This window comes from Hirundo rustica, chromosome Z (genome assembly GCF_015227805.2).
Source record: "Hirundo rustica isolate bHirRus1 chromosome Z, bHirRus1.pri.v3, whole genome shotgun sequence".
Lineage (NCBI taxonomy): Eukaryota > Metazoa > Chordata > Aves > Passeriformes > Hirundinidae > Hirundo > Hirundo rustica.
Window position 1 is genome coordinate 24,516,448 of NC_053488.1, and position 23,859 is coordinate 24,540,306.

Sequence of the window (23,859 nt, forward strand, 5' to 3'; positions counted from 1 at the left end):
GGAGCTGAGAGCTCTGAGCTGAGAGCTGAGAGGATTTGAATCTCCCTCCTCCACCTTATAAACGGAGGAGGCCATTCCAGGGGGGTTACAACAAGACAACAAATCAGGGGATTCAGGGGGTAACAAGGTGTGCCCACCCCCAAGCCCTGGACCACTAAAATCCAGAGCTAAAGGAATTCCCCCCAGGGGGCCCATCACCTGAAGCCCTCTCCCTGAGATTTCGCAACCTGGGAGGGCTCCTCAAAGTGATAGACAAGCTGCCCCAGAGAGGGGGGTTGGGGCAGAGGGGATGTTACAAGTCAGGAGAGGGGTGGGAGGACTGACACAAAACACCTTGTTATACAGACAACACAAAAAGGGTTACAACATTGGGGATACGGCAAAATGAACCATAACATAAACTTCTTATAAAAACCTAATAAAACAGTTCTGCACCACCACAACTAAAAAGGGAAAGTAGCTAGCTTAATTTTCTTATAAGTTAATAAGAGTGTGTTTTTGACTAGTCCATGAATGCACAGGGAAAATGCCACTTATAGTTTCTTTACTGATCATGTTTTATTAGAGCAACCAGTGCATCCACTTTATGTTTTACCCCTTTAAAACTGTTCTGCCAGTTGAGTCACTGTTTAACACTACTTTAAATCAGATAGTGCTTTAGTGCATTATGAATATCCATACAATGTAAATTATTACAATGTAATTATTTTTACAGTCATAAGGGTGAAAAGTGCTTATAGTACAGTAGTTCACTTTTTTTTTTTTTTTTTCCTAATAAGAAGCTTCTTTTGATTGCTACACAGTTTCCAGAAACAAGTAAATCCTATGAAAACCAAGTAACATGGTTCTCCTATCTGCTTTAGTCATCTGCCAACCATTTAAGGTACATAGCCTTGTGCCAGCACTTACTCAACTGAAAGTGTGGGAATTTCAATTGAGATGAATCTTGAATCAATTAATTATATGAAAAATTTTTTCCATCCAACAATTTAACACCATCTAATTTTTTAGATGTAAAAAATTCCTCTGCCACAGAGGGAATATTGTGTAGTCATGTCATTGTTTAGCCACATCATGCTATCGAATGGTTAAAATTTAGTTGAAATATGTTGCTGTGGTAGTCAATATTTACCTGTTGGCAGAGTTTTGCAGCAGTGTTTTGTGACAAATTCAGTATTACTTTTAGGCCCATGCCCATTTAACAGGAGTGTGTATGACTGCTGGTTTCTGTTATGATGAAATATATGGATCTGTTTCATGTGATCTGCATCACTGTTAATTGCTCATTGATTGTTCATCCTTCATTTTTCAGGATCTTTAGCCTCATGAGTTTAAACAGTCTCGCTCAACAGATGCCACCTGGGGAAGGTTTGAATACATCTCACATTGAACTACAGAGCTGCCAAAAACTTTGCATTACACAGATGCTTGAATAACATGGAGCAGCACTGGCACAGTAATTAAAGAATTACATCAACACACCCTACATGACTTAATATACAAATGCACATTTGTATATTAACCTTATATAAAAGCCAGATAAATTCTGTCTAACTTATTGTGACACGTAGCTCAGGCACTCAAGCTGGAAGTTTTGTGGCCCTGTTCTCTGTACCCACTACCAAGGAAAAATGCAGTTTGTCCAGGATCTGAAAACTCTCTGGAAACAACCAGCTGTCTCAGTTTTTTGAAAAGTAGGGATGGAACAGAACAGAACAGAATAGAACAGAATAGAATAGAATAGAATAGAATAGAATAGAATAGAATAGAATAGAATAGAATAGAATAGAATAGAATAGAATAGAATAGAGTATTTGTTAAGGACCAACATTTCAGTCTTTCTGTTTTGATATTTGTGTCTCTTTAAACAAGGTGTGGTAAACATGGACTAGAAAAGTGCAGCTGTCACAGAGTCATCTTCTGTGAGTTGGAGAGATTTAAAAGTCTGAAGCTTCAGCTGTGTAGCCCCTGAAATGTCTTATTGGCCAGAAGTTTGTCAGAGCTTTAATAGAAACATAGGAATTTATCAGCAACTTTTCTTCATGGAAAATGGCTTTTTTCCAATACCACTTTTCTCACAAACGCCCAGTTATAGGAATACCACACTTACATCGTGGTTATAGCATAGACAATTCCATGGTGAAGTCATGAAACTTTGCATATGCAAAGTTTATATCCCAAGGTCAAAACTTCTCTCAACTCTGAAAAGTTGCAAGGCCACTGGTCAAACATACAGCCAGACATCTGTTCCAAGATTTATCTCCAGCATATTTCAGGAAAAGAGAAATCCTTGAACCATGTTTCTGTTGAATACAAAAAAAGAGAAGAAACAGAAGCTTCTGAAATTCAGAACACAGGGCTGAACTGTTCCATGACTTCCTCTTAAAAAGGGCTACTCGTAGCTGTATCTCAGAAGGGAAGATGGCAAGGATAAGGAAACAAGGAGTTGTGGGACTACAGAAGCAAAAATGACTGTGTATTTTTTTAGATCTCCTGGACAATACTTACAGAATGCCAGAATGGGTTAGGTTAGTGGACCAAAGTTCCTCATCTGGTCCAGCCTCTCTATTCAAGGAGAACTCACTGGAGATATCTCAAAATCATCTGTGAACAATCGTGTGTCCTGTGTTCTATTCCAGAATAAATGCACAGGATTGTGTCCAGATGATTTTGAGATATCTCCAGTGAGGAAGACTCCACATCCTCTTTGGGAAATCTGTTCCAGTGCTTGGTCACTGCACATGAAAATTTTTCACGTCCAGGTGGAATTTCCCGGGCATCAGTTTCAGTCTGTTGCGTCATGTGCTGTTGCTTGACATTGCTAAACCCTGGTCCGTCCTCTGAGGCTTCCTTTCAGATATTTATACACATTGATGCAATCCCCTTTCAGCTGTCTTTTCTCAAGGCTAAAAAGGCCCAGTCCCTTCAGCCTTTCCTCATCAGAGAGATCACAGAGATGCTCCAGTCTCTTAGTCACCTTTGTAGCCCTCTGGACCCACTCCAGGGACTCCATGTCTCTCCTGTCCTGAGGAGCCCAGATCTGGACACAGCACTCCAGATATGCCTGACCAGGGCTGGGCAGAAGGACAAGATCAATTTCCCTCAACCTGCTGGCAGTGGTTTTTGTGCCCTCTCATTTTCATTTTTCAGCCACATTCCGAAATAGCTGTGAGGTGTGGGGGTTTTTTGTTGTTTTTTTTGTTTGTTTGCTTGTGTTTTTTGGTTGTTGTTGTTTTGTGCATTTTTGTGGGTTTGTTTGTTTTAATATGTCATTATAATAGGATTTATAAATGTACTTGACAGCTGGACTTACTAAAACAAGACAATTAATATCTGCAAAAGTAGAGCTTACCAGAAGATTGTTGGGGAACTTAATTTGAAAAAGTGTTAAAGCTCTAATTTTTTCACACTGAATATGGCACCATAGGGAAATGGTAAGATCAACAACTCTCACTTAGTAATAGGAATCCTCTTGATACTGAAAGTGTATATTCTATTCAAAACAAAACAACAATAAAAACCAAAACAAAACACAATGCAAAATACCATATTTTTATTTTAAATAGTTGACTATTCAGTGAGTTGACTTTGAAATGGGTGTTTTGTTTTAGGATAAACAAATAGGTTAAGGAGGAGTTTTGTGGAGGAGAGGTCTTGCACAAGCACATAAAAAGAAAAATAATAATAATAAAATAATCTAGGGATAAAATAAGCTAATTTTGTTTTGTTTTGTTTTTCTGAGTAAAACAGAACTATATGCTTCTCAATCCATTAATAGCACTTCTTAAAATGTAAAAAAAAAAAAAAAAAAAAAAAAAAAAAAACCACCTCCAATATGCTGGTGATTTGGTAAAAGGGGATACAAAAGTAGTAGTCATGTACTTTCTCTGAGTAGAGTCAAAGTCTCTGGGATATCAAGCACATTAAAACGTAAGGAATAATTATTCAACTGGTTATATTCATCATTAGCACTTTTTTATTCTCATCTTCCTTACCTGATTCTTAACCCTCTAGTGTTCCACACAAGAGATATCTTGAGAGTTGCCTCTCTGTGATGGGTCAGAGAAGAGAAAACAGAAAAAAACACATTGTTTATTGCATGGTATATTGTTCCCAGCTAGCCAACTGTTGCATCATTTTCCATTCAATGAGCACTTGAGTGTTAGCAGATTGCCTCCAGGTTGAGTGCACAAAATGCTGTAGGTGCTTTTTGTGGCTCACTGAAGGGAATATAACTGGCACTGACACTACCTGACACTGAGACAACATTCATAGAAGACAGGAACTGAGTCATGCCATGGAAAATGAGTTTGGTCTGAATCTGGGCTACATATCCTTTTCTTTATTTCCTTCAGCAGCTGCATGTTTTACTGGAGAGGTGATTGCATTGGGACAGTGTGTTCATCCTCAATTTCAGTGGATTAAATCATGTTCTCAAATATATCTACAGAATACACAGCAATTGTTTCCTTAAAAGAAATTTTATTCTAGGAACCATATTTTATTCTTGCTCAGTATCTTCAGAAGCATCTAGGTTGAAAGACAGATGGCAGCATGAGACATTTGTGTATCACACTATAATAGTAAATCCATATTTTTATCAAGGATCCTGTAGCAATATCTGTACAAATAAATTGAGCTTGTTTAGTGCCAGGGAATATATCTGGACACAGGAACCTTATCAGCTTCAGCATGATATACTAAGACCTGTCTGTGACATATTTTTGACCTAAGTCATCTAGAACTCCCTGAATCAATTCTCAGACATGGATAAGGAGTTACCTTAAGCCAGAGATGATTTCTAATGAGTAGTTCACATGCAATTACTTTCTCTCAGAGGATAAGCAAGTTAAGCCATTACTGGTCAGGCTCATTCTGCTGCTTTCAGTGCCTGAGAAGAATCCCAGGTGTTTTTCACTTATAAGAATAGATGTAGCAAGTGGTGTCAAAAAAACTTGTGAGAGAGGTCTCACTGCACTACTCTAATGTCAGAAAAGGTCTTAGTCACCCTGGAATGTTGCTTTTCCTTGGATGAAAATACAACAACATGCAGAATCATGTCACATTTTCTCAATAACTTCTCCTGGGTAAGCATGCCACTTAAAAGTTCTTGTGGCAATTAGTCCTTTGCATAGAATGACCAATAGGATAAAGTCCTCATTTGATTTACCAGGACACAAGACACAAAGCAGATATGTAAGCAGCAGATATAGCTCTGAGTTCAAAAAGATTCATGGGTTTGCCCCAGGTATATAACCTGGATCAAAGTAAAAAAAAAAAAAAAAAAAAAAAAAAAAGTGCCACACTGCTTGCCACAAAGAGACAGCCACAAAATCCCAAGAAGTTCCTCATGCACTGATATGGATACCATGAGTTTTTGGGGGGGACTAGTTTGTTGAATTGTTTTGCGATTTTTTTGTGTGTGTTTTTTTTTTTTTTTTTTGTTGTTGGTTTTTTTTATTTATTTGTTTTGATTTGTTTGGTTTTTTAAAATTTATTTGTGGTTTCTGTTTAATTATTGTTCTGTTTTTGGTTTTTGGATTTTGGTTGGTTGGTTTGTTTGTTTAAGGTAATGGACATTATTGCACTGTGAGTGATGTGGACTGCTTGCAAGGAGATTTGCCTGAGTAATATAATGATGAATCAAAAAGCTTGTGCTGATAAAAAATGAATAACTCCCCGTGGATGCCCTTGAGCCTATAAGGGGAATTTCCAGGGCAATGCCCTGGAGGAATCTACCAAAGGCTTTGAGAATGCCTCAGTACTTAGGGTGAGAGAAAAATTCTTCCCCCAAGAGAGCTCTGCAGCACTATGTTAATCTACCTCAGTTTTCCTTTTCCCTTTGGCCTGTGGGCCTTGCCCACCTCTGTTGCTCATATATGTCCCCAGCTCGAGGTTTCTCCTTTCGCTATTTTCCCATTGGTTGTGGCATCGCTGATTGTCCACCCCCATATTCCCTGTAGGTTGTTGTCCTTTGCCCTGCCCTCGTATCACCCTTGTATCCTCAGATCATTGGCCCCTGACCCCATACTTAACCCTGGACATTATTTTGATCTCTGTCTTTTGTCACTGGACTCCTTTGGCTTGTGTCTCCAATAAACCCCACTGGAACACTATACAGGAGACCCTTCCTGTCTCTTCATCGTTGAGTTAGCCGTGTGGTATGTGAGTGCAGATTAAGTGACTGTTTGTGTGCCCACCCAAGCGGCTTCTTGAGAAGATGGTTTTTGGAGAGAGTAGCAGCATCTCACCATCCCTTCCACGTTGTTACAACTCCCCACCAAAAAATACCCCAAACCAAACACAGAATGATTCTCCTGAAGACAGAGGCACAACAGCAAGACATTGGATTAAGAGGAATGTATGTGTTACACTCTAACATAATTAATGCACTTTAAATCTCAAAGCTTTTGAAAGTAAAATATTTTAAAAATTGCTGAAATGAACTAAAAAATAGAGTCACATCATAAAATTATATAAGAGACTGAGATTTGTCAAAAGCTTTCTCTGGTGTCTCTGGTGCCCAGACAAATGTAACTGTTTTGATAAAGGGAGGGAAGGGATGTTCTGGCAAAGGAAGTTCCGTGAAGTTCTGGAAAGAGAAGTTCTGGGAAGTTCCAGGAAGGGAAGGGAAGTTCTGGGAAGGGAATGGAAGTTCCAGGAAGTTCTGGGAAGTTCTGGGAAGTTCCAGGAAGTTCTGGGAAGAGAAATTGTAAATTTGCGGATGACACTGGGGGTGTGTGTCAATCTGTTGGAAGATAGGATGGCTCTGCAGAGAGATCTGGAACAGTTGGATGGATGGGCAGAATCCAATAGGATGAAGTTTAATAGGTCCAAGTGCTGAGTCCTGCACTTTGGCCACAATAAACCCCTGCAGCATTATAGGTTGGCCAGGTTGTCCGGCCCTGGGTTGGACAGTGCCCAGGAGGAAAGGGACCTGGTCAGCATCTGGCTGAACTTGACCCAGCAGTGTGCCCAGGTGGCCAAGAAGGCCGATGACATCCTGGCCTGGATCAGGAATGGTGTGGCCAGCAGGAGCAGGGAGGTCATTCTTCCCCTGTACTCGGCACTGGTGAGGCCACACCTCGAGTGCTGTGTCCAGTTCTGGGCCCCTCGGTTTAGGAAGGACGTTGAGATGCTTGAGCGCATCCAGAGGAGGGCAACAGGGCTGGTGAGGGGCTTGGAGCACAAAGCTGTATGAAGAACAACTGAGGGAGTTGGGGTTGTTTGGCCTGGAGAACAGGAGACTCAGAGGTGACCTTATCACTCTCTGCAACTTTCTGAGGGGTGGTTGTAGACATCTGGGGTTGGTCTCTTTTTCCAGGCAGCAATTGATAGAATGAGAGGATACAGTCTTGAGGTGTGTCAAGAGAAAAATAGGTTAGATACTAGGAAAATGTTTTCCATGCAAAGAGTGATAAGGTACTATAAGAATACTATAAGTACTATAAGGTACTATAAGGAATAGTCTGCCTGGGGAGGTGGTAGAGTCACCATCTCTGGGCATGTTTAAAAAAGAATTGGATATGGCACTTGATGCCATGATCTAATTGAGGTGTTAGGGTATGAGTTGGACTCGATGATCTTGAAGGTCTCTTCCAACCTGCACATTCTGTGATTCTGTAATTCTTCAATAATAATAATAATAATAATAATAATAATAATAATAATTATTATTATTATTATTATTATTATTATTATTATTATTATTATTATTATTTCAAAGAATACTTATAAGCAGGCCGTGTAGAAAAGTTTGAGTGAGAGAAGCTAAAATTTAAAAACCACAAGGGTTAAGAATGAAATGAAAATTAAAATAATAAATGAAACCACCTTCTTTTTACATTATTTAGTTTCTAGCAGAACTTCTTTGTGATCACCAGTGTCCTTGTGGTGTTTTCTTGTTTCACCCATATTTACTTTAGCTCTATTATAACCATTTTTCCTTAAAACAATTTATATGAAAACCACCCTATGCTCAGTATCCTTCTATATATCTTTAACTCCTTATATCCCATGAATGAGTCTTTATCCTAAATTTATATGCCTCAATATTTCCACTTAAAAAAAAAAAAAAAAAAAAGAAATTAAAAGTTTACTCAAAAATAAGAAATGTCAGAATGTCAGAATGTCAGATGTCAGATGAAGGTTATCTAACCAGATGGATTATACCTGCCTCCTGACAACACACAGAAAATACAGGCTCACAGGTTGATTTCCAAAATAACTAACGTTGTGGAGTCACCATAGTGTCTCAGCTGTTGTAGTTCCTCTTCCTTCATTATTTTTTTCTGAGCTCCCACTTTTATTTGTCTGAATCCTGTGCAATCAAAGCACCCACATCCCTCTGTTACTGTGGGTCAGAACTCCTGGAGCAAAACATTTCTGATCTATCCTCTCAAACCTCTGCCCCAGATCACCCCTCTCGGATCATTCCTCCTGAGGAGATGGCCCATGCCATGGCTGAAGGAATATGCTGGATAAATGCAAGTGGAAGGCACCTAAGGGTTTGTTCAATTGCTTTGCTAAACCCATAACACGTAGTATTTTCCTCACTATGATTTTAAATAGCGTCTTAGAGAACAGGATGTCACACTACTGTTTTCCTTTGAATGGATTTGAGAGTGATATCTCCAAGGGGCTTTAAGACATCTTTTCCTTTTTCCGAGACAGTGGAGATGTCCATTGCTCTTCTATGACAATGTAAGCTCTCTGTGATAAAGAAGAGTTTATCCTTTCCATCTTGAAATCATTAATTGGCTGAATTTTGAATTCATGAGGCTCATAAAAGCCTATATCCTGTATCACGCCAATGAGCTTTTCATGTCATCTACTGTGGGAACCTGGAAAATATGCGAATAAGGAGTGGTCAAGGAATGACTAAGAAATGGTGGAGAAATGGTCAAGGAGAGTCCTTTGGGCACCACATGTCTCTTTCATTCAAAAGCAAGCATCACTGGGAACATTAAAAACTATAGTCCCCTGGTGACATTCCATAATCATTTATATAAATTAAGGAAAGAACTCCAATATTTCAATTTCCCAAAGTTAGTTTCTGTTGGAAATATTGCCCAGACAAAATCTAAGCAACATATATTATAAATAACATTGATTTTGGTTTTGGTGGTGTTTGTTTGTTTGTTTAATTAAAATATGGCAAGATCTTCTTTCCTGAAAATTTTCATTGCGTGGTTTTATGCTCTTAAATAGTGAGTATTAAAACATTTCTAGGATAAGGTGTTTATAAAGTAATACAATAACTTAGATTTTTTTTCTTATCTTTTCTAATGGCTTTCCAGCAATGTGAGAAACTATGTGAGTATGAAGGAACTGGAGGAGGAAAGAATAGTACTATATTTTCCTAGTTTCACTCTGGAAAGAGCATCTTGAAATGGAGAAATGTGTGAAATATTCTAGTCTTCTAACTAGTTGAATTTTAAAAGAAGCCCAAAGAAACTTGAGGAAAGCAGAATAATTTCACAAAGGAAGTATCCTTTCTGTTTTTTGGGGGTTTTTTTTGTGTTTTTTTTTTTAAATGCAGAAGTTACGGACTCTTTTTACTAATCAAAGAACATCGAAAATTCAGTTTGAATGTTGTGTCTGGTTCCGTCCCGCTCCGGGCAGGAGCTGACCTCTGGCTAGCTCGAGTCAACACAGCCACAGAATGGTCCCGGTTTGTTTCGGCTTCTCGGCTTAGCAGCTGGACCCCAAAAGTGTTGTGACAGCAACAGCAGCAGAAGAGAAAAGGCTGGCTCTCAGCTTAGCAGGTTAAAAGATGTTTATTAGCTCCAGAGCTGAGGAGCTGAGCGGCTGAGACGCTGAGAGAGAGTTTTTTCCTCCCTCCTACCCCCTATAAGTGGGGGGCGGGTTCCAGGGAGGATACTACAAGAAAACAAATCAGGGGATTCAGGGGGTAACAAGGTGTGCCCACCCCCAAGCCTTGGACCACTAAAATCCAAAGCAAAAGGAATTCACCCCAGGGGACCTATCACCTGAAGCCCTCTTCCTGAGATTTCGCAATCTGGGAGGGCTCCTGGTGAGACAGACAGGCTGCCCCAGAGCAAGGGGGGTGGGAGGACTGACACAAAACACCTTGTTATACAGACAACACAAAAAGGGTTACAACACTGGGGATACAGTGAAATGAACCATAACATAAACTTCTTATAAAAACCTAATAAAACAGTTCTGCACCACCACAGAATGTGCTATGAATGATGCCAAAGAAGGAGAACAAATTCAATCTTTCAGATGTAAAAAATAGATTTTACTCCTATTTTACTCCTATTTTAACTGCAAATCCCCAGACATCTTTCCAGAGCGTCTCTACTCACCCCTTATAATGAATGGATTCTTCACTGCTGAAATCTTGAAATCTTTGTCAAAACTAATTGCCTTTCACCAATGTGTGTTCTAGTTCAATGACAGGTTTTAGGATTAGGCATAGGAACAATAAAAGCCTGTGCTGTGACTCATGCAGGTCAGATTACTTATCCACAAGATAAAGTGGTTATAAACCCAATGAATCTAATATTCATATATAAAGGTGGAAAAGCCCATGGGTCAGAAGGGAGACAAAGCAGAAAAGTCATAATCAAAGTTTTCTAAATTCCTGAAGGAGACATAAAATAGTAAAAATGGCTTGAAAGGGAAAAATGCAAAAAATATTCTGATTTTCTTTTGTATACGCATACACACACATCACACCTTGGAGATTATCTTTAATTTGGAAACTCAGAGATTTTTAGATTATTTTTGCAGGAAATTGTTGCATTGATGCATTTTGTATTTACCTGCCACAGCAACTGATGATCTGATTTAACCCTACCAGAAACTTTTTGCACTATGCAGAATCATTGAAGAAGTAGCATAGCTGCATGCCAACAGTAGCTGTTGGACACACAGAATCTGGGAAGCGAATAATGTACCACTGCAGAATAGAGACATAGAACTCAACACACAAGACACCTGTCCCCATCGTGGTATTGTTTTATGCTTGTTAAAGCAAGATTTCTATCCCAGTGGGTTATAAGGAGATCAACAATAATGAACAATTTACCATATTTTGAAAGTCACACCACATCATACTGCTGATTATTACAGCTTTACCTACCCATTTAAACCATGTTAATGATCATTAGACAATGCTGTCAGTGTCTCTACCATCATTCAATATCATTCAATTTGTTTGATTTAATAAAATTTAATTCAATTTATTACTATATTCTGTGTACAAGTATGGTGTTTGTGGAACAGAGAAACAAAATGTGAGCTGACATTCATCCCTGAAGAGAAAAGCATTTCAAGTTATAATCAAGCAATGAAAAGAAGTGGGGCTTCATCCACTTTCTCTATTTGGGTGCAAAATTTTACACATTACTCTCTAGTCATGCAGTGCAAGAGACAGGAAACACTTATTTCAGGTTTAATCACTTTGGTTTGTTTATTTCTATGTATTTGGGGAAAGAGTAATATTACAATTTTGCTTTCTTTTTCTCTCATTTGCTATTATATGTGGGTGAGTAGGGGATGGTGAACAATAAATTACACTACTTAGAGCTGTAGGCTAAGGCTTTTCTTGTCAGTTGTGTCAATAAAGTACACACATAACATCAGTTTCCCATTACACATCATTCAGACTCATATATTACTCAGTATAATGGGAAAGGGGCCACTGAAATCTAAAATGAAAAGAGAAATTGAAGTAACAACCAGCAGCAGCAGCAGCAGCAGCTGAGCCAAAAAGCAGCTGTGGTAGTGAAACATTTAGTCACTGCTGCTGGGGAAAAAAAAAAAAAAAAAAAAAAAAAAAAAAAAAAAAAAAAAAAAAAAAAAAAAAAAAAAAAAAAAAAAAAAAGTATCTCTATAGAGGACAGTGCCACATGCTGGGAACTATGAAGCAGGTGGGTTTCTGTGGCACTGGAAGGTACTGATCTCTTTGTATCTTCTTCTTTATTTATTTTTTTTTTCCCCCTAATATATTTGCATTTCATTTAAAATAATTTAATGCAAGACCAAATCACAGCCCCGGTCATGCTATTGGCTAAGTCTTCTCAGCTGCCTTCATTGGTTGTTTATACTGTAGGGCAGATGCCATGATTTGTTCTTAGGGTAAAATCTTGTCTTTCCAGTTGTGCTTCTCGGTGACTTTGCCACAGTGCTATAAAGCGTGTTTTCTGGATCATCTCATGTTCAAAGTTTGAGCTACATTTTGGAGTATGTTTCATTCAGATGACTGATTGCAGCAATCTGTTCCTGAAGAAAACTTTGGTCTGCATATTGTCATAGTCAAACCTTTATTCAAGGTTCAATATCATTATTGATATTGATCTGGATGGGGGGATCAAATCCACCCTTAGGAAATTTGTGGATGACATCAAATTGGGCAGGAGGGTTGAACTGGTTTGGAGCAGGAAGGCTCTGCAGAGGGACATGGACAGGCTGGATCAATGGCCTGAGGCCCCTTATTTGAGGGTCAACAAGACCAAATACTGGGTCCTGCACTTCGGGCACAACAACCTCGTTTAACTCCAGGCTGGTGCAGAATGGCTGAAAAGTTGCCTAGAGGAAAAGAAACTGGGGGTGCTGGTCAACAGCAGCTGAATTTGAGCCCAGATGTTCCTAAGTTGCCAGGAAGTCCAAAGGCACCTGGCCTGTATCAACAATAGTGTGGCCAGTAGGACCAGGGAAGTCATTCGACCCCTGTACTGGGCACTGGTGAGGCAACACCTTGAGTGCTGTGTCCAGTTCTCGGCTCCTTCATTCAGGAAGGACATTTGAGGTGCTGGAGCGTGTCCAGAGAAGGGCAATGGAGCTCAGGAAGGGTCTGCAAAGTCGTAGGAGTTGCACTACAAGGAGCAGCTGAGGAAGCTGAGGGAGCTGAGGCTGTTTAACCTGGAGAGGAGGCAAGCCTCAGAGACCTTATATGACAGGAGGGTGCAGCCAGATGGGGGTAGGTCTCTCCTCCCAGGCAACCAGCAACAGGATGAGAGGACATAAGTCTGAAGCTGTGCTATGGGAGGTATAGGTTGGACATTAGGAAGAATTTCTTCACAGAAGGGGTGATTAGACTTCGAAATGGACTGCCCAGGGAGGTGTTGGAGTCACTGTCCCTGGAGGTTGTTTAAGGAAAGCCTGGGCATGGCACTTAGTGCTATGGTCTGGTTGACATGGTGGTGTCCAGTCGTGGATTGGACTCAATGACCTCAGAGGTCTTTCCCAACCTAACTGATTTTGTGATTCTGTAAAACTGATATATTCTCCATTAGTTCAGCTAAAGCTCTCTAAAATTCACTGAGCACTCCTGCAATACTCATTTATTACTGTTGCTTGAACTGTGTTTTTAGTGTTGTAGAACCCTAACATCCTATAATAGTTTTGGTTAGAGGGGACTTGTAAGGATTACGTATTTCAAATCCTTCCACTGACAGGGACACCTTCCACTTGACCAGGCTACTGCAAGTCCCATCCAACCTGACTGTAAAGAATTCTAAAGTTGGAGAGTTCACAGGTGGCAACCTTCTCTGGGCAACCTGTGCCAGAGATTCTCCACTACATTTCACAGTAGGCCAAAAATAGATGCAACTCAGAGGACCAGTTTTTCTGTTTAGACAGACAGTTCTTTCCTCTCTCTATTTAGGAAATAGCTTGTTTTGAAGGTTGCACATAATTGGAAGCCCTTGCAAAATAAGGAGAAAGGGAAGGTGTTATCATCCTTATTTCCCAGAAATGGGAAGACTAAAAAACAAGAAAGTAGAGCCTGAAACCCAAGTGATTATTTTAACACCTGATTTGTTTTCCATAAAATTTATTAAGTGAACGGAAGATGGAAAAGCAGCCTTGGTTCTGACTTTAAAACTCCAAAAAGCAAAACAGCATTGAGGCTCATTTTTAATTATAACACACTAGAAAGGGAGGGAGAGAGGTGGTGGAATTATAGTCTATTTTCTGAACTAATACTTATGAAAACTGGATGGCATCGTCAGTGATTTCATAAATGTTCTGGAAGAAAGTGTAGTGATTGCATAATAACCTCATCAAAAGGGTGGTTGATTAGTTTTTTGAATTTGGCATAAATTTCAACTATTATTTTCATTTGAGAAGCAGAGGCTGAATGACACTGTTTCTTTTATCCTGGCACTTTTCAAATGAGCATCCTAAAACCTAAAGTAGTTATTTCTTAACTTCTACATATCTTGGGACATAACTATGACAACAGTGTTTAAAGATCACAGAGTTAATAAAAACTTCAGTACTTCAGGTTTGAAGGGAAATGTGGATTTCTTATTTTGCAACAATCCACTAAAAAGAGGGGAAAAATCTTACACAATTTGTGTTTGAAGAAGTGTTCAAAGTTATAACTTCTGTGATTAGATCACTGAAAAATCATTAATATCAGTATGTAGTTATTCTCTGTGCCTGAAGGTGTTCTAAAATATCTGTCCATACCCCCAAAAATGTCATTAGCTCCACAGGGGTGAAATGCATAGCTGTGCTGGAAGAGCAGGCAGACTTTTAGTAGGAAGTAACTATTTCATACAGATTTTGTAGGACCACAAAATCTGCATTTTAGAATTTCTGCTTCTCTTATGATAAATTCATTTATGTCCACCTTCAGTATTTTATCCAAATCTGATCTCATCAATCCATTCCCCAGGTTTTTTTGTGGGCTTTTTGTTTTTGTTTTGTTTCAATTTTTGGAGGTAGTGTCGCGTCTTAGGAAAGGTGTTCCCCGGTTTAGTCTTTCTTCCCACTAGAAAGACCATCAGCTGCTCCACCCTACCCCCTCAACAGGAGGAAAAAAGGTAGAGATCACATGTTAAGACAAAAGCAATTTATTGGAAACTGCAATGAGATAAGAAAATGAACAGTAACAGTCAAAATATTAATAACAAAAGGTATAGGAAAAATACATTATTTACACACAAAAAAATCTGAAACAATAAACAAATATTGATTGGGTCTTCCCCACCATGTTTTATTCCACTAGAAGGAACACTCTTCTACTTAGAAGTGGATAAGAATCCCTTTTCACCACCCTCAGCAATAACATGGGTGGTATTGAATAACATTAGGGTCTGGCTATGCCCTGTAAGCCACACCTCTTCTCAGCTGCGGCAAAATATAATCCTGTTTTAGTCAAAAGCATGAGAAGTTTGTAGCTGTTGCTTGTCCTTTCCTTGGCTGTGAACAATAAGCCAATGCCATTTCCTTCCTTACTCATCAGTTTGGAGGAGTATCCACTACCTCAAATATATTGCTATGTTAGTCTATGTGTGTTCTGAACAGCTTAAATTGTAGGGAAAGGATCTTAATTCTATTTTCATACATCTAAGTAGATCTGTTCTGGATGAGACATGGGAACTGAAACTACCCTGTCTGTACCTAAACTGGGGGACCTTGGAGCATTTTGAACTTTTGAGTCAAAAAAAAAAAAAAGAGGCTTGGTCTACAGCTTCATCAGCAAAACTAGGCCCTTACCCTGGGTATTTTCTAGCAGAGGAAAAAACAAACTATGAACAAATACAGCATTACTAGCAGTATTTACAGCCAAATTTTGTGCTGTTCTAAGGTGGTGTATTGGCTTCACCCCAGCTGACAACTAAATACCATGGAGCCACTCACTTGCTCCCTGCCCCCACATTGGCATGGGAATGGTGTATGGATAAAAGATACAACTTGTGGGTTCAGATAAGAACAGTTTATTAAATGAATCATAAAATAATACGTGATGATGATAATGATGATAATAATAATAACAATAATAACAATAATAATAGTAGTAGTAGTAGTAGTAGTAGTAGTAGTAGTAATAGAATCTTAATGAAAAGTGAGACTCAATGAAGACAGGAATACAAGGAGATAGAAATAAAATCCAAGAGAAACAAGTGATTCACTAGAAAAAATTGCTCACCACCCACTGACTGGATGCCCAGCCCATCCAAGAGCAACAACTGACCAAGTGTCCTCAATTTATAACTGAGTATGAGGCTCTATGAGATGGAATATCTCTTTGTCCAGTTCGGGTAAACTCTCCTGGCCACGCTGACCTTTTGGCTTCATGTTCACCTGCTTCCTGAAAGAGCACAGAACACTGAGAATTCCTTGATTAGAGTAAGCACTGCTGAGTAACAATTAAAACAACTGTGTGCTATCAACATTATTCTCAGACTAAATCCCTAACACAAGACTGTACCATTTACTAGGAAGAAAACTAACTCTATCCCAGCCAAAACCAGGAGAGTAGAGTACAGGATTCACATGTTCTGCTGCACCACCCAGACCAGATGAGATATAGTTGCTGGCCTGGGTTGTCAAAAATTTGTAACACTGAGTATAAAATATTTTTATTTTATCTCTTTCACATATCTTCTCTCCCAATCCTTGTTAATGCTCTTAATTCTAGGGATATTTCATAGGTTATTCAGGACAGTGTCTGAGAAGTGTGTGACATGTTCCAAAGCTCTTTAAGCATCACTATTCATAATTACGTGTATGCTTATGGATTCACCAGAGTTAATAGGATATAGACTCAACTTAAGCACAACATGGCTTTAGAAATCCCTCTACTACTTTCTGAAAGTCTTGTATTTTCTGTAAATTCAGATGGAGAGTATCAGATTGTCATGGGTTAGTACAGTTTGTTTTTTTAGTTATAGAAGAATGTAGAATAATTCTCCAGGTCAGGACCTGGGAATTTCTTTGAAAGAGACAGCAACCTATCAGAGAGTTAGTTGGAATACTGGCGTCTGTTCTGACCACTGAAATTGTTAGCTGTGACTTTGGGTAGTACCATTAAAACCCCGTGAATTTCCTGTAGGTGGGTCCTTTTTCTTCTTGCCTTTGGCCAGAGAGAGACAGGTAACATCGAGCTGGGCCTGCTGCTCCCCCCTTTTGTGGGGAGCTGGCCTGAGGCCTGGCTGGATTCCATCGGCTCCCAGGTGAAAGGGGCAGGGGGGAAGGAGAGGTTGCTGTTTTACAACAACTACTTTCTTCAGACTTCTCTGGAGCAGGGAGAGATCTCTGCTGGGCCCCTGATCAGAGCTATGGGCACCATTTGGGATGAAGCCACCCTGATTTACTCCGAGGAGTAGGCTGAGGAGGCATTTATGATCCTGCCTGGTTTTTTGTGATTCCGGACTGCCCGAGTGCTCTGAACTCTGATGTTTCTGTGAGTTCTGCCTCCCTCACCAGAGCGGCCTTGAACATCTAACACCTCTAGCTACAGAGAGAGAGACAAAAACTCTGGGCAGATTTAACTCTTTCTTAGCAACATGAAGCTTCCCTTAGCTTAGCCCTTCTCTGACAGAGTAGGAAAAGATAGAGTGAACATAAAGAAAAAACAGCAAGAAGTCAGTAGAGCAAGAGTAAGAAGACTACTAGGACAGAAAGTTGAAGAATTAGTTGTTTTATTCTTAGTTGAGCCATGAAAATGAACTCTATATTTAGATCATTCTTTTAAATAATGGGAAAGATAAGCATTTGGGGAGATGATTGTTTTAATTTGTGTGTGTGAATTTGAGCAAAAGTGTTTGTGATGAACTAAGTGATATCTTATAAGATGCTTGAACAGAGATAAAGAAACCCCCTGCGCCAGTGAAGTGAGAAAATATCTCTGTACCTTGAGATGAAGAATCCTTTGCTTTGGAGTTATTCATCTTTAAAAGGTGATACCCCAGTATGCAAAAGTCTAAGACCCATGACCCATCAGCAGCTTGGGAAACTGCTCCTGGGAGGGTCACAAAGGCAGGTTTCTCCTGGCCGTTGTTTTTGTGACAGTTTAAAACCCACAAGAGAACTGTTCTAAGTTGTCAGTGGGATCCATGACTCTGAAAGGTACTCTTCCCCTAATGAATTGATGAAAGACTATTGTCAGATAGTGAAACTGACTGAAAATTACAAGTTTTGTCTCTTTATGTTGTTTTGCAAAAAAAGAACAGTTTGCAAAGAGAAGGAAGAGTGTTTTTGAAGTTTCATTCTGTTTTAGGTTTTTTGTTTCCAACTTTCTTTTTTTCTATTCTTTTAGTGTATGTTAATAAACTATTTGTTAATTTTAAAGTTAAGCCTGCTTTGTTTTTTCTTCTAGTTTCTCTCCCACAGAAAAAGTATGTACCAAGACCAAAATTTAGTGAACATGAAACCACTACACAGATGTAAAGCAGAAGCAGAACACCTTGTCACAGAAGGAAAGAAATGTGAATTCTTCCAGCCATTTTTTTCATCCATTCTTATCTTGTTATGTCTTTCAGAGCTTTGCTTGCATTCCTCTTTTCTCTTTTTAATCCAATTTGTCTTATTTCTAATCTATCATTCACTTTTTTTTTTCTTTTTGTATTATTTTTTTCTCTCTTTCTCTCCTCACAAACTACTCCCTTATTGTCAGTTTGCATCCATCCCCAACTCTGTAAAACAGAGCTTTCAAAGTTTATGCAGTTAGTGAATGTTGCTTGCTCTGAGAGAATGAGGGACACAGAAAGCAGTGACTAATATCAGAATCATGAGTGAAGATATGTTTTATTCATAAACCCTGCATCTCTAGTGAAATTAAAAGCAAAGCAAAGGGTCGAAGCTCTGAGCCCTCTTTCCTGGAGCCTGTAAACCAATAAAGGCTTTATATTAGCTATCGATATCTATCTCTGACTTGGCTTAATAACATCTTATTCCCTGTTTTCAGCAGCCATCAATAATATTTCTGCCTGCCTGCTCAGGTCCCCATCTCTGCGTGCAATTGCATTATAAGGGTCTATAAGCCCAATTTGCTTCACATTCTTATTTTTGGAAAAGGCTGTCTGGCTTTTGTAATGAGAACAGCTGCCAAGAAGGCTTGACAGAATTTGTGGCCCATCTGGCTTATAATCTTCATTCAATATCACAGGAGCCTAAACTCCCAGACCAACTGATAAGTCAGAGCATATAGGCAAGCAGTGGCAGCAATCTTCCTTGTGATTTCTCATTAAGGACAGGGACATCTCAGTGATTCTTTCATATCCTGGCTATCATAGTTTTGTTCGGTTGGGAGCGGGGGGGGAATTTTCTTCCCCCCCCCCCCCCCCCCCCCCCAAGACCAATGTTGTCCCATTAAAAAAAAAAAAAAAAAAAAAAGTTAAAAACAAAACAACAACAACCAAAAAACCACAACAAAACACAGCAGTATTAAAACTACTTAGGTTCCCTTGTATCATGTTTAAGAAAATAGGAAATCAATTATTTGATTCTGCTTTTAAATTCAGCACTAGTTTGCCAGTATTCATACTTAAAGTATTTTTGCTGACATATTCCTCTCAGAATCATAGAAAACAAGGCAACAAATGATCCTGAGACTTTATCTAGCATATTTCCCTAAGATAATGTGGAATTAGTTATATCTCCAGTATCCTCAGACCTCAGTCATTTTTGTATCATCCTCTAATTAATGATACCTCATTAATGCTTTAAATCCTCCATTTTCAAAAGTTGCGGGTTTTCTTCTGTTATCTCAACTTCTCCACAACTCTCAGTTTCTACTCCAGATACAGAAAGAAGATGACTGTCCTGCATGCAGCACTGCCTACAAATCCCTCACTTCTTGAGCAAAAATATCAGCAAATCTTTTACTGTTTCCTCATAAGTTGTGTTTTCCGGAACATTGTTCCGCTTCACTCTCAGTTCCCTTTGTGGAATACTAAAGGACATGCGGAGATACTTTTACCACCCATGTTAGGGAGGCCACTCAGCTCACTCAGTTGTCCCTTTGCATTTCTTCCAGCCTCATTTGTGTCTTGGTTTGAAAGACAGGTATCTGCTAGGGAAGGGCAGGTCCTCTCTAGGAATGGGGAATTCCAATCCCTTCCCTCCAAGTTACTATAATTTAGAAGATTAAAGAGGCTTTTCAGGCAGAGCAATGAGCAAAGGAATAACAGTTCTTTACTGGTAAGTATACGAAGGCAAACAAACAACAGCAACTACAGCATTAATAATAAACAGAACCAGGAACCTTGAGGGGCTTTGTTTCACAAAGCCCGGGGCAGTCTGATCTCTTGGGACCCCGAGAGCACTAAGCTGGAATGGTGGAAACTCCCGGGCTGGTGGATGGAACAGCAGGATGTCCCCGGCAGGCAAAGGGGGAAGCAGGCAGGGGGGTGTCCTGGCAAAGTGAGCAGTGCTGAAGGAGCCGTGACGGCTGGGCAGGGCTGGCCCAGCTCCAGCAGGGCAGGCAAAGGGGGCTCTGGATTTCTGGGCACACAAGCAGATGATGGATGATGGTAGAATTCCCAGGATCAGACCCTCCATTAACAGTGGACTCCTCCTGCAGCAAGCAGCTACCCGACCATACTCTCTGATGCTGAGAGCAGGAAGCGAATGCTCAGCTCCCTCAGCCCTGTCCTTTTCCCTCCCACAAACTTACATGGTCTTCCTCCTCCCTTGGCCACTTCTTTGTGTGGGTCAAGCACTCTCTAAGCATCAGTATTTAGTCTCTTAGCAACTTATAGGGGAAAATTCTATAGGGGAGAAAAACCCCAAACCCAACATAACCCCCAACAAGTTGTCTGAAACCTAAACCTTTTAAATTTACCGCTTTGGTTCTTTCTAGGAGATTAAATTTCCTTCAGATGTCAGGGATGAATAGCTTCAGAGCTAATCTTCTCACCTAGTTTAGAGATTTATCTTCCGAAGGCCTGAGATGCCATATGAGAAAGCAGACATTCTCTGTTGATTACAGTGGGGACAAGCTATGACCAGAGGCCCAACTTTTACAGGACTATCAAGATCAATTTCTCTATTAGCAGAGGAAATGAATAATGTAATTTTTTTTTTCTTACAGCTCTGCATGTCACATCTAATTTTTTGATTTCTTGTAAGATGAGAAGCCCACATTTTTTGTTCCCCTCTGTTAAGGCATTCATCACCCTTGAGATAAAAATTGAGTTCATACAGTGGTTATCTGTAATATGTTGAAGCTTTTATTGCACGTACTTTTCACAAAAGCCTGTGAGGTCTCCTAGAGCTTTGGCACCCACACCTGATAGGAAATAGCCCAGGAGACATTAAGGGAAGGGACAAGAGGCCAAGTGGATAAACACAGCAATAATTATATGTTCATGCAGTATTTTTCACACATTCTTATGTCACAATTCTTTAATGTTGAAAACCTATTTTAAAGAAAAACAAAATCTGATAAAACCATAAAATAAACCAACATAAAATAAAATATGAAGAGTTGTACCTTATTTGGAGGAATAATTTCATAAATATGAGGATGAAGAACACTTGAAAGTCATATATCCCAACATGAGAAAGAGCAGATAGTTAAAGAAATTGAGGAACATATTCTTCCAAATTTTTGTCCTTTTTTTTTTTTTCTCTCGTGAGGCCAGACCTAATTTCAAACATGCTAGGCATTTTTATAAAACTAACCATATAGACACTGTGCCTTAAAACCCATTCAACTCTGTGGTCATCTTCTGTTTCATAGCAAAAGTCTTCATGGGGATGAGAAAAGTAAAAGTCCATTAGGAAACCCTGCTAGCATGGCAGATAATGTACTTCACAGGTGGGTCTGCTGATGTTTTTAGGGCTCATTGTGCTTTGGATAAGAATTCTGTTTAATTTCTAGCTCTACTTATTGTACTGTTACCATATCTTGAGAATTACAGGATAAGAAAAAGATTCCAGGTCAAACAAATTAATTTAATTTTTTGGTTAAATTGTTCTGTACCCAAGTAGTTCTTCATGATCCCAGTTACAGTGGATTGGAGAATATGGGAAGGATTCTTATACTAATTATTACATGATAGAAAAAAAAAGTACTTTTGAGGTAACACATTTTAGGAAAAGCGTAGTTTAAATAGCTAAAGGTAAGTCACAATCTGGAAACTACAGATTATGTATTTGCAGCAGAGAACCTTAGCTCATCAGATTGCTAACTAACAAACTCATTAACTCTCTGCTCATTAGCTACTTAGCTATGTTTTGTGCACTTCTCACCTTTCTGTTCAACCAATTATTTGCTCCATGAACCATATATGACTAAGAGTTGGATAAAGCAGATAATTTCAGTGAAATACAAGGTTTGGCTATAAAACTAGCCTCTGCTTCTATGCCTTTTTGTTTGTGTGTTTGCTTGTTTGTTTGTTGGGAGTTTTGGTTCTGTTTCTTTTGTTTCATATGTTTGTTTGTTTACGTGCCTGTTTGTTGTATTACCCCATGAGACTAGACAGCTGCCGATGGCAAAAAGAGTCTGCTCTCTTGCTTCGGCTGGGAGTTTACTGCTTTTATTCTCAAGTCCTGCCCTGCTTTGCTGGAGGTCTCTACCCCGATCGCTTCCCAGGCCAGAGCGCCCTGGCCCCTCCCCCACCGTGGCTTTTTCCCCAGGGGAAAGGGCCCAGAGGCAGGGACAAGACACCACCCCATCAGGGATAAAGTGGGAGGGGAACAGGGCTGGGTTACATTTCAGTGTGGGGCATGGGCACTGCTGGGCAAGGACAGGTCATAGGACAGAAACAAAGAAAAAACATTACAAATCCGATGAAACATTAACCCAATTAATGCATTACGACACCTGTTTGTTGTTTGGGGATTATTTAGCCTCTATGTTGCATTGAATTTATGTGATAAAACACTAAAATAAAAGAAAGCAAAAAACTCAATCATTAACCTTTGGTGAACTTGGAAAAAATAATATGGCAGAACAGATTTGTTTCCAAATTTAATTTTTGTGTTTTTCATCATCAAACTTAAACCCATATTTTCCTGAAATAGCTAAAAGTGCAAATTGGCTAACGTGTGAAGGTCTGATGTCTGTACAATTCAGGAATGCATGTTTCTGATTGGCAAAAGACCTCCAGCTGTTGCTTATAATATTAAAAACCTGAGTATAGTTACTGCAATTGAAGGGATTAGTCATGCGCCTGAAGTGAAGCAGAGTGTGCTGCAGAAAAGGTAAAATTAAAAGGAAAATCACGACCTGTTAAAAAAGAAAAATGTTAAACTTAACTTTTCAAACTAGGATCACAGAATCAAAAATGCATCAACCTGTGTTCTGAAAAGCTAACTCGTGCTTATGGTTCTTCCTCAAAATCAGATAGACTGAAATGTATTATTATTTACATCTCATGAGTTTCCAAGCAGCAGATGAATCACTGTCCCACCATCCCAGACTTTTAAAGGGCACAGTGTTCTGAAGGGCTGAAATTATTGAAGGTCAGGTAGGCAACACATAGGAAGGACAAATTACCCTATCTCAGCAGACTCCATTTCAGAGTTCGGGGCGGGAAACTTGCAATTCAGACAGAGCAACCACTCACCAACCTCTGTGTCTTATTGTCACAAAAACAAACATTTCTTCTCAGCCTTTTCCAACAAAACCCCCACATTGGATACAATTCACTTTTGATTCTGTGGTGTAAAAAGGGAAGGAAAAAAAACCAAAAAAACCTTGCCTGAATGATGACAAAATAATAGAATGATTTGGATCAGAAGGGATATTGGAGATCATCTAGTTCTGCCTCCCCCACCATGGGCAAGGATGCCACACACTAGACTTGGCAGGCCACGGCTACATGTTTGAAAAATAATTTTGGGTACTACAATTAGCCATTATTGCTCCTTCTTCAAGAGAAAGGTGCCATAGTAATGCTGATATCATTCAAATCAGATTTTTTTTTTTTTTTTTTTTTTTTTTTTTTTTTTTTTTTTTTTTTTTTTTTTTTTTTTTTTTTTTTTTTTTTTTTAGCCCCAAAGAAGCACATCATTATGAATTACAGAAGAAACATGTTTCCATGTTTTGGGATGATGAGATTTTGGACATTGCAGTGTTCTGGTTAAATTTCCTAGAGGTGCTCCTGCTGTTTAGACTCCAGACTATTGTCAATCCAACAAAAA